Source organism: Erythrolamprus reginae, chromosome 2, assembly GCF_031021105.1.
Source record: "Erythrolamprus reginae isolate rEryReg1 chromosome 2, rEryReg1.hap1, whole genome shotgun sequence".
In the NCBI taxonomy this organism is placed as follows: domain Eukaryota; kingdom Metazoa; phylum Chordata; class Lepidosauria; order Squamata; family Dipsadidae; genus Erythrolamprus; species Erythrolamprus reginae.
Window position 1 is genome coordinate 304,175,147 of NC_091951.1, and position 17,348 is coordinate 304,192,494.

Sequence of the window (17,348 nt, forward strand, 5' to 3'; positions counted from 1 at the left end):
TAAGCTTCTTAAAACCCACCTCTGTCGTCAGGCATGGGGGAACTGAGATATTCTTTCCCCCTAGGCTTTTACAATTTATGTATGGTATGTTTGTATGTAAGATTGGTTTTAAAATAAGGGTTTTTAGCTGTTTTAGTATTGGATTGTTGCATGTTGTTTTTACCACTGTTGTTAGCCGCCCCGAGTCTACGGAGAGGGGCGGCATACACATAAACATAACATGTGTCATTTATTATCAGCAGGTGGCACCGGAGTGAGTTGAAGATGAATCAACCTGGTTTCATACTCCATTCCCTTTATTTAAGTATACATTGAATAAGTTAGCTAATTAGGATGCATTTTAGGGTTCTTTTAAAACAAAAATCCACAGAGAATAGGAAGAAAGAAAAGAGGATATGGAATTTGCAGATCAGGAATTATGATAGTAGAAGAGAAACTGTCAAACAGACAAAAAGCTGTGTAAAAAAAACATTTTTTCTACTACCGGTTTGCCATGTGAATACTAAACTTTTGTGTTTTAGTTTATTTTTTCTACTTTTTTTTGTCTTAGATCTGATGACACTTTGTTAATGTAGCATTTCAAATCCCTGTGGGAGAATCAGGGAGGCAGGTAGTCTGGCAAGTAGACAGAGACAGACAGACAGACAGACAGACAGACAGACAGACAGACAGACAGACAGACAGACAGACGATAGATACATCCGTGAGAAAGATTGTGCCTGGTCAAGTACATACAATACTTCAGGAATCAATTTTGAAAGCAAGCTTAGTTGATGACAGTTTGTCCAAAGGTTTATTTTTTAATGATGGCATACTAAGATATCAGAGGTTTGACCTTGGTATAAAACTCAAAAATAAACATTATTTATAACTTGCTGATTGTTACCCTAATGTTCATGATTTGTGGCTTTTTCCAATGGTTCCATCTGCATGCTGATTCAATTTATTTATAATTTGAAATATATTGCACATACAGAAGAAAATGGTAGGATTTTTTTTTTCTACATTGATGGCAACTTCATTGTTCATTAACATTGGAATACTTCACTGTCTATTGATTGTTCTATTGATGCACAGACCTGTCTGTAGACGCTTGATAGACTGGCAACAGAATCATATGACTATGAATCAGAATCCTGCAAAGACATTTTGAACTACATAATCATTTCAGCTTCAATATAGAAGCATTTAAAGAGAACATATCAAATTGTTTTAATTAAAAAATAGTATTGCTCCTGGGGCTAGAGTGTCAATTAGGGGCATGGAATTCCCTCCATGTAATAGCATTTTGTTTCATATCTAAGTAGAGGTCGTACTTCAAAGAGCAGCTAATAATCTAGGAAGGAAGCTAAGCTTTCTGACTCATAAAGAAAACATAATTTTAGCAATGCATTCCCTTCTATTTGATATTTATTGTTTAATTTATTTATTTCATGAAACAAATATTCACAGCATTAACTTTAGACTCAATGATCTTAGTGAGCTTTTTGATAAACATATCAGCTACTGTGGCATGGGGGATAGGGGAGAAGTGTGCTCTATGCAGAAAAATGTAGTCTGTGCTAATTTTAAAAAACTCCATAGGCTTTTACCCAGTAATGTGCAGCCAAAAATTTTACTGCCATACTGTGGGTGTGGCTTATTTTGTGGGTGTGACTTAATGGTCATGTTACTGGGTGTTCTGTCTGGGTTCCCCCAGACCTCAACACCAACTGGAAAAAACAGCCAGACACGCTGGTAAAAGCAAAAGTACTTTATAGCTTGAAAAATAAACACAGAGAAAAACCTGTTCTTGTTTTCGTCAAATATAATTGGTAAATTAATATTTAGATTTGTTGGACATACATTTTCATGCATGCAGAAATGATTGAAACTACAGATGAATGCTGGTAAATATCCTGAGGATTTTAACGTTGTGTGTGAAAGATAACTTGACGTTTGGAAACTGAAATCTCAGGAAAAAGAAGGGCGGTGGAGAAGAAAGACACTGAAAACTGCATGCAAGAAATGATATTTAACTAACTCAGTAATTCAACCATGAAGATTATTAAGTGTTGCTTAATAAGGGGCTAAACTCTCTCAACATACGGTACTTAATCTGACAACTATTGTAAAAAGTTGAACAGGGAGATGTCTATGGAGCTTCTCAGTCATCTAGGTCATGGTTATCCCACAGGTGCTTTTTCAAGAGACAAGTAAACTTTTTGGTTTTTCTTTGAAGACATTTCATTTCTCATCAGGTGAGAAAAGAAATGTCTTCAAAGAAAAACCAGAAAGTCCACTTGCCTCTTGAAAAAGCACTTTTGGATAAAACGAAGAGGACACAAATAAGATAGGGAGAGCACTTAAAGCACGACTTCTGTCATTTTTCCCAAGTCCATTATTAGCATTGACAAGACATTTGGGTATATGGGTGCATTGCACATTCTCCTTCCTGAATCACTTGACCAGGTAGAAAAGGGGTTAGATTGGAGGAGGCAATAACTTTGTAAGTCTCTTGCCATCCATCTTTCCCATAGATAAACAAAAGGAATTTGAAGGGGAAATTGTCTCATGGCCCCATTGGACTCAGCCCATTGTAAATACTTGATCTTTCTTTTGCTGTTTCCCCCACCAAGAGTGAGAGTGAGGAAGAGTTAGGGTCAACCCTGTCACTCATGTCTTCTTGGTCAGAGGAGCCTTCATCAGCAGATTCCACCGGGGGAAAAACAGGCCTGCAGCATGTGGATGTCTCCTCCACATCCACAGTCCTTGGGGCAGGAGCTGGGCCAGAGCTAACCACAACAGGGTCAACCAGAGACTGTAGAACCTCCAGTTATGTGAGTTATTTGACTCTGAGTGAGTCAGGGTGTTGTGGTTAGCTCTGGCCCAGCTCCTGCCCCAAGGACTGTGGATGTGGAGGAGACATCCACATGCTGCAGGCCTGTTTTTCCCCCGGTGGAATCTGCTGATGAAGGCTCCTCTGACCAAGAAGACATGAGTGACAGGGAGGAGGAGAGTGTGGCAGACAGTTCAGAAGGAGATCAATTATCTAGCTCCTCCTTGGATTCAGAACAAGAGTTAATGATACAGCCACGCATGCGGAGAGCGATGCATAGGCAACAACAACTGAGAGATTATTATCAAAGAGAGGCCACCTGTGGTTGGGTGGGGCTGTGGCAATTAGTGAGGCTGCTATAAATATCAACCTGTGGGTTTGGCCATTGTGGAGGATTATCTGATCGTTGTGTTTCGTGCCTGCTTTACTGACTTTTACCTTTTGTGTACTGATTTTCCCCCACTTTGAAACTAAACCAGGGCAAAGTGTGTTTCACTTTGTGAAAGAAGAAGGACTGTGAATTGCCTCACAGCTGCAAGCTAAGTATCACAGAACTGATAAGGGACTTGTACAAATTACCAGTTTGTTTGGAGACGAGTGCTCTTTGCTATACCAAAAGTGGGTTTAGTTTAAGTGAATTTTCATTATAAAGAACATTGTTTTGAATTTTCAAATGTGTGTGTGTCTGAAATTTGTACCTGTGAATTTTTAGGAGGAGTCTACCAAAGAGCCCGACAGAACACAGAGGATGATGGGGACTTTGAGTATCAGGACCTCCTGTTAGATGCAAGGATAAGGAGAATGAGATCTAGGCATGAATATCTCACAAGAAGGGGTTCTTGGCATTAAATAGATCTATGGACGTTTGGCCACACCTTGGCGGTATATAAGGACAGGATGATGGGAAAGGGTGTGTGGCAAACAACATTCCCATTATGGAGAAAGGTGCCTCAGAACTGAAGACTTCTTCTGCTTCCATGGACTTGGATTCTTGCATGTTGCATGAGCTGTTTTATTCTTTGGACTGAGTGAGTGTAGTTAGAAATCAGAGACATCTCATTAGCAGAGATTTATGATTCTATCTGGCTGAGGTCTGGGACTATCCTTATCTCCTGCTAATTGGAAAAACACAGCATGAATTCCTTGGGTTAACCCTTGTATTGCAGAAATAGTGTTACCAATAGACTTTTGAACCAACGTGTGTGTGGGTCTTTATTTCTGACAATTGATCCGGCCAGACAGAACAGATGCAACCATCAAATCTGGTCATATACTATTCAGCTTTCTTCTGCTCAATGAACAGACATCTCCTCCTCCTATGTTGGGTTAGAAAAGAAGAAAAAGAACCAGTTAAATTTGACTAATCTTCCGAACATTGCAAAATGTTAACTGACTGAACCAGGCCAAAATGCAAGATGGCAGACAAATAATCCTAGCTTGGGTATAGAAAATCCAGCCTTGGCATATCACTCATGGATTCTGCAGTTTGTTCTCAAAAATAAAGCAATTAATTTTGGGGAAGGCACATTCCTTTTGAAAGGATAACACAAGCTCCAGGGCCTGTAAGGTCTCTGTTGCTAACTTGTGATATACAATACATCCTTTAAATAAATATATTAATTGCAGTGCTTTTAGGAAATGTTCAGATGCTACACAGAAAACAGCTATATAACTACCAATTAAATGAAAAATAGAAGCCTTATGGCTCTCCAACTATGATTCAGCACAAACCGTCTTTTCTTTGATCAGTGACCAAACTGGCTTTAGTTCCCAAGCTAACTACAGTTCAAAGGCTACACATTGCTCACCCAAAAATTAGAATAGGATAGGATAGGAACAGAACAGAATAGAATTCTTTATTGGCCAAGTATGATTGGACACATAAGAAATTTATCATTGGTGCTGATGCTTTCAGTGTACATAAAAAGACAAGATATATTCATCAAGAATCATAAGGTACAGCACTTAAGGATTGTCATGGGGTAGAAATAAGCAATCATGAAACAATCAATATGAATATAAATCATAAGGATATAAGCAATAAGTTACAGTCCTGTAGTCATAAGTGGGAGGAGATGGGTGATTGGAATGATGAGAATAATAATAATAATAGTAATGCAGCCTTAGTGAATAGTTTGACAGTGGTCAGGGAATTATTTGTTTAGCAGAGTGATAGCGTTCGGGAAAAAACTGTTCTTATGTCTAGTTGTCTTGGTGTACAGTGCTCTATAGTGTCGTTTTGAGGGTAGGAGTTGAAATAATTTATATCCAGATTGCGAGGGGTCAGTAAATATTTTCACGGGCCTCTTTTTGATTCACGCAGTATACAGATCCTCAATGGAAGGCAGGTTGGCAGTAATTGTTTTTTCTGCAGTTCTGATTATCCTCTGAAGTCTGTATCTTTCTTGCTGGGTTGCAGAACCAAACCAGACAGTAATAGAGGTGCAGATGACAGACAATAATTTCTCTGTAAAACTGAATCAGCAGCTTCTTGGGTAGATTGAGCTTCCTAAATTGGAGTAGAAGGAACGTTCTTTATTGTGGTTTTTTAATGTTTTTTATGTTTTATTATTGTTGTTGTTGTTTTGTTGTTATTATTGTTGTTGTTGTTATCATTGTTGTTGTTGTTGTTGTTGTTGTTGTTGTTATTATTATTATTATTATTATTATTATTATTATTATTATTATTATTTAGACTTGTATGCCGCCCTCTCCAGAGACATGTTAGATGTCCATTTTAGGTCTTGAGATATGATAGAACCTAGAAATTTGAAGGTCTCTACTATTGATACTGCATTGTCTAATATTGTAAGAGATGGTAGAATGGGAAGATTTCTCCTAAAGTCTACCACAATTTCTATCATTTTAAGTGTGTTGCGTTCCAGATAGTTGCAGTTGCAGTTGCACCACAAGGCTAGTTGTTCAACCTCCCATCTGTATGTGGTTTCATTATTGTCTCGAATGAAACCAATCACTCTTGTTTCATCTGCAAACTTCAGTAACTGCAAACTTTAGATGCAGTTATTGTCAGGCCAAAGCCATCATTTTGAGTTGGAGATTTTGGCCTGCCACAAGTAGATTAGTAGTGTGGGAATTGGGGAGGGGTGGTTGTATGAGTGGGGAAAATACAAGCCACAACAAATTATTTTCAGAGATTCAAGGTCACCTTTTGTTCAGCACCAGCCAGACATACATGGGAGGATTGTGGACGTTGCGAGAACTGAAGTGGTCCATGTGATGAAGTTGTGTGTGTAGAACCTGGGTAAAGAACTGTAGGAAAAGTTAGCATTGGGTTGCCTACAGTTTGTAGCCAACATGACTCTGTTAATAAATTGGAACTTGGAATAAAGCCAAGGTTTGGACTCTGATTTATTTCTCGGATGTTAATTGGAATGCTGACAATTATTGGTATATAGAGAGAAGAGAAGTTGCACACAGCCTTGGGGCGGGGCTGTGCTAGTTGTACCGGTATCTAATGTGATTTTTGCCTAGCTTCACCTGCTGCTTCCTATCTGTTAGGAAGCTTGTGATCCACTTACAAGCTAGCTGATTTAGTTTAATTAGAAGAATGTCCAGTATGATGGTATTGAATGCTGAACTAAAGTCTACAAAGAAGATAGATCCCATGGCTTATAAATGCCACATAAACTCTTAATCCCTGTTTAATTTGACTGGAATCTACTCAATACTTTTTCTTCTATTATTTCTCCAAAAAAATATCTCTCAAGCTGTGTTTATGATATATATGGTAGTGGAAAATTCTGCAAATATTTCATGAGAATGTGCTTGCAAATGCTTACAATACTCATACTTTCCTTGAGATCAGTGGACACTAATAGATGTGAGTGTCTGTCCGGGGCCATTAATATAACACACCAAGCATTACCAGTTTTAGATCAGGAACCCAAAGTATTGGATTATATGAAACATGATTGCAACATATATTAAGCCGCCCCAAGTCTCTGGAGAAGGGAGGCATACAAATCTAATAAATAAATGAACAAACTAACAAACAAACAAACAAACAAATAAATAAGTAAATAAACATGGATTAATATTTTCTGAATTACGAAATGTGCTCATTTTATTTGTTTTATTTCTATTTTAATTCTATCTGAATATTCTGCTTGGTAAAACTGGCTGAAAACTGGTCATCTAAAGCTCTTAATTAAACTGTGCAAAGCTCTTTGCCATAGGTCAGTATTAACACTTTAATCAATAGCAGTATTTTTATGTGTTGATGAAATTATAAAATGTAACACAATGGAACAATGCTGCCATCTACAGGGCAAGATAGCATTATGTAACTTAAATGGATGAATTAAATCCTCATAAAATTTCGTTAAGGACTCTATGCATAAGAATAACCTATTAGGTATATTGATCCTGCCTTATGCAGACCATGTATAAAGAGAGGAAATTCTTCCAATTTGCTAGTGACCATCTATACATGGTCCCAATGTTGGGTTATGAGCATATGACCTTGTTGATGATTTGGAATGCACCAAATCAAGCTTTTCATAGGTTCTGGGCAAAGTTGCATATCTTGGCTACCCTTTATATATTGTCTTTAAAATATGCATATTTACTCAATTCTGCTTAATTCCAAAGAAATATTTGTTTCACGTCCAGTGTCTTTACTTTCTTTAAATTTATTTCTCAAAGGGAAGAAAATGAAAAGCATACTTTTTCATTTACCCTTTGTGATCAACCTATAACTACTGAGGCTATTATTATTGTTGTTGTGGTGGTGGTGGTTGTGGTAGTGGTGGTGGTGGTTCATATAATGCCTTTCAACCCATAAGATACATAAAAAGTTAACAGCAAATATAGCACACAATATATAAATGAGCAGGGATGGCGCAGCAGGTAGAGTGCTGTACTGCAGGCCACTGAAGCTGACTGTAGATCTGTAGGTCAGCGGTTCAAATCTCATCACCGGCTCAAGGTTGACTCAGCCTTCCATCCTTACGAGGTGGGTAAAATGAGGACCCGGATTGTGGGGGCAATAGGCTGGCTCTGTTAAAAAGTGCTATTGCTAACATGTGAGCCGCCCTGAGTCTGAGGAGAAGGGCGGCATAAAAATTGAATGAATGAATGAATGAATGAATGAATGAATGAATGAATGAATACATACATACATACATAAATAAAATTTTAAAGTACTCTAAACTAACTCAAATTACTATAAACAGCCTTACTGTAAACTAGCTCAAAGAAGCTTGCAAAGAGAAGAATCTCTCCAAACTTTTCCTACAGTCATAAAAATGGGAACTTAGAACAACTCTTCAAGGAATACATCCTATAGAACAAAGGTCTCCAAACTTGGCAAGTTTAAGACATGTGGACTTCAACTCGCAGAATTCCTCAGCTTTAGTTGAAATCCACAAGTGTTAAATTTGCCAAGTTTTGAGATCCCTGCTGTAAAAGGAGGTAGTCATGTATGTGCCTAAGAAAGATATCTTTAAGCAACCCTTTCCAAGTGATTAACTGATTGTTCCTCAAGAAGATTCCACTAGAAGAATCGGGTGTCCTGTTTCTCTCCACTTCCATCACCACCACCTGCTTTTTTCAATTCGACACATCCTCTGATCAGTAGGTAGAGGGATATAAACCTAAGAAACCTCTGAAACAGAACTTCAAGAGATCTTGGGTTCATAAACTTCCTGAGTGTGTTGTTTTCTAATGAGAAATAGTTATAATTCCCAGTCAACTGTTCAAATGGCAAAGTTGGCTGGAGATAATCAATTTAATTCCAAAGAGATTCCAGGTCTGCTGGAGTTAAATATACCCCTTTATAAATATTAGACAGGTCATCTTACTTGTTTTTTTGAGTATTTGTTTGTTTGTTTGTTTGTTTGTTCGTTCGTTCATTCATTCAATTTTTATGCCGCCCTTCTCCTTAGACTCAGGGTGGCTTACAACATGTTAGCAATAGGACTTTTTAAAAACAGAGCCAGCATCTTGCCCCCACAATCCGGGTCCTCATTTTACCCACTTAGGAAGGATGGAAGGCTGAGTCAACCTTGAGCCAGCGATCAGATCTGAACCGCTGACCTAAAGATCTACAGTCAGCTTCAGTGGCCTGCAGTACAGCACTCTACCTGCTGCACCACCCAGGCTCTGTATATAATATCCACTGTATTGGGCTGCTGCCAGAACAGCTAATTGTGTGCAGTTCCCCACACAAGTGTGGGATTGAGCGCAATTTTGCTTCCTGCACCTGTGCAGGTAGCAAAATCTCGCCCAGGGACGTCCGAGCATGCACATTTTGCCACGTTTTTTTGCTTCCCCGCATACAGACAAGCAAAAAACCTTGCTGAAACGCACGCGCCGCCCTGTGTGAGATTTTGCTACCTGCAAAGGTGCAGAAAGTAAAATTGCACTCAATCCCGCACTTTTGTGTTCCAGAGCTGTACAGCTGCGGACATTTAGCCGTTCCAGCACCAGCCCACCACTAATAATATCCTAATCTCCTCATAACTCAGTGGTATGGGACCTGGGCCACTGCATGTACGGAAGAAATATGTAGAAATAATATCAAATTGTTATTATTGTTTTGTAAATCAAAGCCCTGAATTTAAAGAGGAGTTCATGCAGGAAAATTATTCGGGAAGTGCTCAGGAAACAGCTGCATAATGTCATGGAGGCAAAACGGATAATTACTTTAATACAATACGAAATAGCAATAGCAGGGTGCATTCCATCTTTCAGCCAATCAAACCTTATACAGTGGTACCTCTTCTTACGAACGCCTCTAGTAACAAACTTTTCGAGATATGAACATGGTGTATAAGATTTTTTTGTCTCTTCTTCCGAACTATTTTCCCCTTATGAACCCGAGCCGCTGCCACTAGGATGCCCTGTCTCCGGACTTCCGTTGCCAGCCGAAGCACTGGGATTCCCCTGAGCCTCCCCCCGCTGGGAATCCCCGCCTCTGGACTTCCATTGCCAGCCGAAGCACCCGTTCTTGCGTTGGTGGGATTCCCCTGAGGCTCCCCTCGCTGGGATTCCCTTCATTTTTGCCAACGCTGCTTTGAATCCCAGTGAGGGGAGGCTCAGAGGAATCCCAGCAATGCAAGAACGGGTGCTTCGGCTGGCAATGGAAGTCCGGAGGCGGGGATTCCCAGCAGCACAAGCAAAAGTGGTGATTTTGGGGATGGGGTTGCACACATTGTTTGCTTTTACATTGATTGCTATGGGGAAAATTGCTTCTTCTTACGAACTTTTCTACCTTTTTTCTGTTCTATCCATTGTTACTCACTGTACTACTAGACTAACCTGATAAATGCAAGCAGGACTGAAACCGCAACGAGTAAATCTGAGAAACCAGAGGGAGATGTCAGTATAGATCCCTTGAGAATCGCAAAACCACAGAATCCACTTAGGGAACCAACTCCACAGAAAGCGCAATGGAAAGTCACACACCGAAAGAACTGGAATGAGAACTGAATGTACTTATTGTGCATTTTGTTTCAACAATAAGTAGTTGCAATAGCTACACTGACATACAACAATAAGTTATTTATAACTGCGGCCAGTCCTTGCAGCATTTTAATCATGAGAATTATGAGAACTAAAATTACGCCATTGATAGATTGGCATCTTAATCCATTGCTCACATTCTCTGAGATACTTCACCATTCCCATTCGACCTACAGAATATTCACTACTCCATAATAATGCTCAACAGCAAGCCAGTTGTGTTGGGAAAAAGAATTGGTGTGTGTGTGTTTTTAAATCAGTTGTGGTCTGATTAATTGTTATAATAGTTGATGTATATTGTGCTTTTTTATTTTTAAATTATTTGAAAAGCCTTCATTGTGACCTGAACACTCTGAATTTTTATTTATTTATTTGCAAGATTTCTACCCGTTCAGGGAAGAACTTGCAAAATTATATTGCAAAAATATAGCAAAACCATGGAAAGGGAAAATACTAAAATATATTAAATATTAGTGAGTAGACTAAAGAATGGTTGTTACTTTTACATTATATCTTAATGATATATAAAGAATGACTTCCAGTTTTAGAAACAGCTGCTCATTCTCCAAAAAACCTTTAGCTCATATACTAAAAGTATATACAATGTTACATAATTCCAAAAAGAATTGTAAAGAATAAATGAAAAATATTTTAATGTGTTTGTAAAACTATATAACAAAGAGAGGGTGGTTTATTGATGGCTTTCAAAATTATAAGCATTATCTATATAAATGTAACTGTACATTTGTTCACATTTTTAAATCTCCGAAAGTTCTTCACTGATTGCTTTGAAATTTTGGGACAGCATTACATTCGGATACATGCATTTTTATGTACCTATATTATATAGATGTCACAGGTAAAAACAGGGTGTTGCTTGGCATTGAGGCTGGTGAAAAAGATAGGAGATGCATTTTCCTTGACTGGTGATTGTTGTGGTTGGCTCTGGCCCAGCTCCTGCCCCAGGTAATGGGGAGGTGGATGCAGGGGAAAATTCAACATGTCACAGGCCTGTGTTATTGCCGACAGAATCAGATCAGAGTTTAGTTTCCTCGGACGAAGAAGGTGGGAGTGACTCGGCAGAGGAGGGCTTGGCATACAGCCAAGGCAGTCAATCTTCCCTATCTTCTATGGCTTTAGATGATGACCCATGCAAGCGCAGAATTATGCGTAGAAGAGACCAAGTAAGAACATATTACAGGAAATAAGGGAGGCCACCTGTGTTTGGGTGGGGCTCCGGTAATTAGGGCTGCTGCTATAAATAGCACCATGTGGGTTTGGCCATTGTGGAAGAATATCTGTTGCAGTTTCGTCAGGAATCTTGTGTGCTGGACTTTGTTGCTTTTTCACGCCTTTGAAACCAAAGCAGAGCAATGTGTGTGTGTGTCTCCCTTCGTTGGAAGAAGAAGGGGTGTGAAGTTTCTCCACAGCTGCTGGCTAAGTACTTCATGACTGCTTAAGGGAAATTGTACAGACTACCTGGTTGTTTTGGGAAGAGTGCTCTTTGCAATACAAAAAGAGTGCTTAGTTTATTTTGATTTTTGTGATGAAGAACATTGTTTTGAATTTTCAAACGTGTGTGTGTCTGAACTTTGTATCCTTGAATTTTCGGGAGGCTCCTATCAGAGAGCCCGACAGAACAGTGATAATTTGAACCAATGACAATGGTCTGTTTATATGGCTTTGCATTCAAATATGTGTGTGTTTTATTTTATATTACATAGATGTCACACCTGTGACAGGTAAAAACATGCAGGTGCTTAAAACAGGATGTTTTTCACCAATTGCTTTGAAATTTTGACAAAACGCTGTATTTGAATGCACCCATCCTTTTATATACCTACTATTATACTGATGGCAAACCTGTGACAGGTAAAACATGCTCATTCTGCTTTGAAATTGCCATTCAACATGCAACATATAAAGGTCTGGACAGAATATTTCAAAGGTAAAGATGTCCTCATTTCTTAATTTTAGAGATTGCAATCCCCAATTCAATTGCCGTTTGCAATCACCATCAACAAAGCTCAAGGTCAATCTTTAAAATTGTGCAGTTTAGCTCTACACACGGATTGCTTCCCACATAGACAATTATATGTTGCATGTTCTACAGTTGACAAACCAGAGAAACCAGACTGAGCCACAGCAACGTATGGCCGGGTACAGCTAGTCAATCAATACTTTTGTACTACATTGTAATTTGCAATATTGTACTAAAAACGAATAAGCAAATTGAAAGACCCCTTGCACATGAAAAACTAAAGAAAGGAAGAAAGGTCTACCTTCTTGAATGTTTTAAATCCCCTTCAGGACAGTATCTCCTTCACTGCAAGAACATATGGACTACACATCTTGATCAGGTCAAATCAATAGATGCAATTTACATTGACTTCTGTAAAGCCTTCGATTCAGTGGTTCATGACAAACTACTTCTAAAACTGCAATCCTACAGCATCTCAGGATCCCACCATGGCTGTATAACTGTGTTCCTATCAAACAGACAAGTTGTCAAAGTAGGGAGCGCCATATCTAATCCTGTTCCGGTTAACAGCGGCATACCCCAAGGCAGAGTACTAGGACCAACACTCTTCATACTCTATATAAATGACCTTAGTGATCACATTACAAGCAACTGTGTTCTCTTTGCTGAGAATATAAAAAATTTCAACACCACCAATAACACAGCTACTCTCCAAAAAGACCTTGACTTTGTGTCTGAATGCTCAAACATCTGGCAACTCTGAATCTCAACCAAAAAGTGCTCTGTCCTACACATTGGCAAAATGAATCAGAACACCAAATAAAAGCTGAATAAACAAGACCTTACAGACAACCCTCACTCCATAAAAGACCTTGGAATACTCATATCAAATGTCCTAAGTGCCAAAGCCCACTGCAACATCACCAAAAAGGCTTCAAGAATTGTTAACCCAATACTACATAGCTTCTGCTCCAGTAATCTCACACTACTAACCAGAGCATGCATACCTTTCGCCAGACCAATCCTTGAATACAGCTCATCTGTCTGGAACCCACACCACATTTTGAACATAAACACTTTAGAAAATGTCCAGAAATACTTTACTAGAAGAGTCCTCCACTCCTCCACTCGCAACAGAATACCCTATGCAACTAGACTTACAATTCTAGGTTTAGACAGCTTAGAACTATGTCACCTTAAACACAACCTAAGCATAGCCCTAAAAACATCTGCTACAATGTCCTTCCTCTTAATGACTACTTCAGCTTCAACCACAACCACACACAAGCACACAAGAGATACAAACTTAAAGCAAACTGCTCCAAACCTGACTGCAGTAAATATGACCTGCTACAATGTCCTTCCTCTCAGTGACTACTTCAGCTTCAACCATAACCACACACAAGCACAAGAGATACAAACTTAAAGCAAACTGCCCCAAACTTGACTGCAGTAAATACGACTTTAGTAACCCGAGTAGTTAATGCATGGAACTCACTACCTGACTCTGTGGTATCATCATCTAACCCTCAAAACTTTACCCTTAGACTATCCACGGTTGACCTCACCCAATTTCTAAGAGGTCAGTAAGGGGCATGCATAAATGCAGTAGTGTGCCTACAGTCCTTTGTCCTAATGTTTCTCTCTTACTAGTATCATACATATAAACAATTTCTTTATATACTTATTTCTTTATATACTACCAATATGTACTTGACAAAATAAATAAAATTTAGGGAAGTAAGCAATCCTTCAGATGTACTGGTTGTAAACAAGGAAAATTAACAGGTGTTCGCATTTATGTAAGGAAATGTTTTTTTCATGATCATGTAATAAAATAGTCTCAAGTATAATTACCTCCATTTAAATAAAGACATCATTAATATTTTACATAGTTATTTCAAAATCAGAATTTGTAGATTAATTATGACATGCTAAAAATTCTTTAAAATAGAATGTATTAAACCCAAGTTTCCCCAAGTAGGAAAGTGCAACCACATCCAAGATCCATAATAATGATATACACAACTTGAAAGGTTTAACAACCAGGCAGTTTTGGCAGGATTGAACTGAAGTCCATTCCTCCCCACCCAGACCTATTCTCCAGGCACTGGGTCAATATATTAACAACTCACCTGTGTAGCCCAGAATTGAGATCAGTGAACGGCTGCTTGTCTTCGGCACTAGCAGTGTGTCCTTCGAGGCCATCACAGACATGCACACACCCAGTGGGCATAGGCGTACTTGTCAGTGTGAAGTATATCTATTACGCATGGGCAGCAGGCAAAATCTCACGTGACGATGTGAGCACGAGTGAGATTTTGGTGATTTTTGCTGATATTTTTGCTGCTGCGCATGCGCAGTAGCAAAAAATCAGCGCAAATCTCTGAAATCTCACTCATGCAAGCATCCTCATGCGAGATTTTACCAAATCTCATGCAGGGGCTCATGTGCATTTGCCTGAGATATGCAGCTGTGTGTGCATTTCGGCTTTCTGAAATCCACACACAGCTGGTTGGTATCATCTGTGGTCTGGTGATGATAACGAAGTCCAAAAGGTTTCATATGCCACAAGCAGGTCTTTTTTATTTATTTATTTATTTATTTATTTATTTATTTGTTTGTTTGTTTGTTTGTTTGTTTGTTTGTTTATTTATTTATTTATTCATTGGATTTGTATGCCGCTCCTCTCCGTAGACTCGGGGCGGCTAACAACAGTAATAAAAACAGCATAAACAATCCAATATTAAAACAGTTAAAAACCCTTATTATAAAACCAAACTTACATACAGACATACCATCCATAAAATTGTGACAGCCAAGGGAAAAGAGTATCTCAGTTCCCCCATGCCTGGCGGCAGAGGTGGGTTTTAAGTAGCTTACGAAAGGCAAGGAGGGTGGGGGCAATTCTAATCTCTGGGGGGAGTTGGTTCCAGAGGGCCGGGGCAGCCACAGAGAAAGCTCTCCCCCTGGGTCCCGCCAAGCGACATTGTTTGGTTGATGGGACCCAGAGAAGACCCACTCTGTGGAACCTAACTGGTCACTGGGATTCGTGCGGCAGAAGGCGGTCCCTGAGATAATCTGATCCAGTGCCATGAAGGGCTTTATAGGTCATAACCAACACTTTGAATTGTGACCGGAAACTGATCGGCAACCAATGCAGACTGCGGAGTGTTGGTGTAACATGGGCATATTTAGGGAAGACCATGATTGCTCTCGCAGCTGCATTCTGCACGACCTGAAGTTTCCAAACACTTTTCAAAGGTAGCCCCATGTAGTGAGCATGTGATGGCTCTGGTGCCTTTTCCTTCCACCAGCTCATATATTCTGATCTCCCACAAAAATCACAGGATGGGATGTCCTTTAAATATTTGGCTTAGCTTCTGATTCAAAATGTGTTTTAAATATTTTTTATTTTATTTTTTATTTAAGAAAAAGAAACCCAAATGTAAATATTACGTTCAGGTTAAAAAACTGGGTGGAATAACATATTGTGATTTTATATTTTCACAAGTCTCCTTCAATTCAATCACAAGTATTTAACCTTACCCAGAGCTTTCTGAGGAAAAAAGAAAATAGCACGTAATACATTTCTCCTCTCCTGGAATATATTTGCTTTATTCATACATTTTAAAAAAAAATGTCAATTTAAAATCAAACAAAAAAATTGTCTTTTTCAAAAGGGATGTATGCAAGCTTCAAAATGTGAACATTGAATATGTGTACATCTCTACCTCAAAAGGCTCTTTGGGGAAAGATTAAACTTTTTAACATATAATTCAAGACATTCTAGTCCTCAAGATTCTGCAATCATGAAGATTTTACTCATGTTCAATCAAATCCTGATGTTTTTATGTTTACTCATGTTCTTGCTAAGCAAGACCAGCATGTTTTGCAACATATCCAGTTTAACCCATCATGAGTGTTCATTATCTTCCAAAGAGATTAATAGATTACTAAAAAATCCAAAGTTTATTTTCAATCAGCGGGAACGGTAGTAAAAAGCAACGTTGCCCTAATCTATATATATAAAAGCCAAATCCACTCAGTCATCACGAAATCTGCAGAACTGAAAAGCCTACAAGCCTGAAATTTGGCATGTATGTTCCTATTGGCTTCTAAGTACTTGCTAAGAAAGAATTTTCTGAAATGACCATCAGATCATTAGTAATTCTTATACAGAAATTAACACACTCTGATGTTAAGGAGTTAGACATTCTACTCCCCCTCCCCACCTGAAAAGAATTCTGTTCCAACTGCCAGAGCATGGTCAAAGCGTGATTCATCCAGCCTGCGGGCTGGGAGTTTTGACTTGCTACTCCATACTAAGGAGTTAGACATTCTACTCTCCCTCCCCACCTGAAAAGAAGAGAAGGGGATAAGATAGAAGAGGCTTCTGTGGGGCAAGCCAAAGAGAGAGAAGGGGGATAGGAAAGGAGAGGTTTCTGTGACACTTCTATGGGGCAAGCCTGAGGGAGAAAAGGTGAGAGGAGAGGCCGGTTGTAACTACTCATGAATGTTCAAGCTTTAACTGTCAATTTATCAAGCCCGATCACATAGTTTCATAGCGAAGCATGGATATCCAGCTATTAGTTATTAATAAAGTCTGAAAAGTAATGATTTTTACCAGGGGTGGGTTGTTATTACCTGCCTGCTCGTGCCTTGCGTGCACATCATGACAATTCGCACTTGAGCATGCTCGCTACGCTCTCACACATATCCCCTCATGCAATTTTGCGTCCACACATGTAACGGAATCATGGAAATCTTGTGAGGGAACACTTGTGCGCATGCAATTTTGGTGAATTTTTACTTCCGCACATGTGCAGGAAGAAAAATAAAGCCAAAAATTGGAGAAAAAAAGATGGCGCCATGCAACAGACCAGTGAAGACGGCACCAGAGCCATCACATGCAAATAGCTCAATCTGTGGAGAGCTACTGGAACGGAGCTCCAAGGCATAACTAGTAGGAACCTGATTTTTACTCATATAAAATAATATCGAATCACAATATTATAACTTTCTGATTTAAAAAAAAAATTATTTATTTATTGTTAGAGTTGA

The 17,348-nt window shown here is 39.0% G+C and overlaps 1 long non-coding RNA gene across 2 annotated transcripts in view; it reads right to left on the reverse strand.

The window, feature by feature from the left end:
- Positions 1–3,799: 3,799 nt before the first annotated feature.
- Positions 3,800–17,348, reverse strand: part of LOC139158992 (uncharacterized) — a 33,143-nt gene continuing 19,594 nt past the window's right edge. For both annotated transcript variants that reach the window (XR_011557788.1, XR_011557789.1), the window contains exons 2-3: positions 5,985–6,088; positions 3,800–4,134 (exon numbers count right to left, since the gene is read on the reverse strand). This is a non-coding gene — a long non-coding RNA (uncharacterized lncRNA). The remainder of the gene's footprint in view (positions 4,135–5,984; positions 6,089–17,348) is intronic.